Source organism: Palaemon carinicauda, chromosome 17 (genome assembly GCF_036898095.1).
Source record: "Palaemon carinicauda isolate YSFRI2023 chromosome 17, ASM3689809v2, whole genome shotgun sequence".
Taxonomy (NCBI): domain Eukaryota; kingdom Metazoa; phylum Arthropoda; class Malacostraca; order Decapoda; family Palaemonidae; genus Palaemon; species Palaemon carinicauda.
Window position 1 is genome coordinate 92164582 of NC_090741.1, and position 2500 is coordinate 92167081.

General features: G+C 33.4%; 1 pseudogene; it reads left to right on the forward strand.

Moving 5' to 3' along the window:
- Positions 1-2500, forward strand: part of LOC137656451 (thrombospondin type-1 domain-containing protein 7B-like) — a 40672-nt pseudogene that overhangs the window by 5129 nt on the left and 33043 nt on the right.

The window sequence follows — 2500 nt, forward strand, 5'->3', positions numbered from 1 at the left end:
TTTGAGTCGTTTCTCGATACATTTTTGTATCGAAAGGATTAATACGATTATGTAAGAGGTTTTTCATGAATGGTTATGAATTTAATAATAAGACTACAGTATACTGCATATGAAGCAAATGAAAAGTTTCAGAGGGCAAGGTGAATAGTAATAATAATGATAATAATAATTATAAAAATAATGATAATAACATTTGTAAAGAATACTTTCAAAGGGGCGTGCTATTGAATTCCATTGTTTATTTAATAATAATAATAATAATAATAATAATAATAATAATAATAATAATAATAATAATAATAATAATAATAATAATAATAATAATAATAAAAATACATTAACCGAAAAAAAAAAACTGAAATATAATTTCACTACTAAACATAACCACCATTATTCCCTGGAGAACACAAATTCTTTGTTTCGCGCCAAAGTAATAAAATATGCCAGTATAACGAAAGTAAGGTCATCCTTTTCCTTTTTATGCAACACTTTACGTTCGAATTTATTATAGCCGTAAAAAGGCTGGCTCAAATTTGTTTAAAAGTAAAAGGAAGGGGAACCTAATATCCTTAACCCAGAAACAACGATGTTATGAATATTCTGGAGGCGATTAAATTAACAAAAACTTTCCATTTTACGGTGTTCATAATGTTTATTGTAATGGTTGAGTATTTTCAGTTCTACGATGCGTTTATGAATGTTAGTTTTCAAGTATTTGTTTTCCTTAAAAAAAAAAAATACAATTATAATGTCAGTTATTGCTCAAATGGTAAAATACGTAATATTCGACAATGAATAATATGATTATTTCCTTCTCGCAATAATAACGTTAAATCTCATTGAGATGTACTATACTATTACAATGTTGTTCAATTATTTAAAAAAAAAAATCAATACAGTAAAAATAATTCTATAGTAGAATATATGTATCATAAATACCACATATCAAAAGATTTCTGAATCTAACAATGGAAAATATGAGAAAATGCCCAAAGTTGATAACCAAACATGCCCAAAAAGAAGATTTTTGATTATATAAATTCGCAATGCTGTACCAATTTCTGTCTGATATTATTTGATCGGTTTAGACGACTTTATTCATAAATTTCTTTGGACATCTCAAAAATTCCTCTTTATTTTACCAAGCACCTAGGTTTTCATCCCCAAATTCCGTATTCTTTTCTCAAGCACTAGTGTTTCCATACCCAAATTCCTCATTCTTTCAATAAGTACCAGTGTTTTTCATCCTAAAATTCCTCATTCTTTCAACAAGTACCAGTGTTTTCATCACCAAACTCATTCATTTTTACACCAAGTGACTGTTTTCATCCCCAAATTCCTCATTCTTACACCAAGAGACCCTGTTTTCATCCGAAATTCCTCATTCTTACACCAAGTGACATATTTCATCGCCATATTCCTCATTCTTACACCAAATGACACTATTTTCATCTCCAAATTCCTCATTCATCCACCAAGTACCAGCGTTTTTCATCTTCAAAGTTCCTATTCTTTCAACAAGTACTAACATTATCATACCCAAATTCCTCATTCTTTCAACAAGTACAAGTATTTTCATTTTCAAACTTCACATTCTTTCACCAAGTACCAGTGTTTTCATCTTTAAACTCCTCCTTCTTTCACCAGGTACCAGTGATTCCATTCCCTAATTTTTCAGTTTTTGTCACGTACCTATGTTATCCACCCCAAATTCCTCGTATTTCTCCAGCTACCAAAGTAAAATTTTTAGGTAAAAATAAAATTTACTTGTCTTCAATTTATTTACCCCATTCTTTCAAGTACAACACACACACACACTCTCTCTCTCTCTCTCTCTCTCTCTCTCTCTCTCTCTCTCTCTCTCTCTCTCTCTCTCTCTGTTCACTCAGAATGCTTCATAAACTTAAATGAGGCTGCCGAGTTGGATAGCCACCGTGTATGCTCAATCTGCATAATGTAGTAGAAGCTCCTCCTCCTCTCTTTCACTCTCTTTCTCTCTCAGTTTCTGCAGTCATCACCCTCTTTGCCCCACTCTTTCAGATATCAATGGGTAAGCTCAGCCTGGGGGCCCATGCATGGCCTTTGCTTGGACGGAGGAGTCGCCCATTGATTGTGGGGGGTGGTGTTCAGACACGTCAGCTAACCTGTGTCAGGGCTGCTGACCAGATCCCAGTACACGACGACCTATGTATTCATGTCGAGCCGCCGCCGAGGGTGCAAAGGTAATGTACCTTTCTGGTAATTACAATTTTATCTTTTTAATAGTTATCTCCTCCTCAGTTCATGGAAGGATTCTTGAGCTCAGCTCACTTTAATGGCAGTAATATGTGGGTGTTGAATGCAATTCGAAGAAAAGAAGTTTAAGATGTCGATATACAAAGTTAAATTACGTATCGGAAGATTTAAAATGTTTTGAACATGGAAAACGTATATCAGGGTTTTAAATTGGTTAGTCTTGCGGAACGAATGGAAGAGGAACACTTAGAGAAAAGAGGGGAAA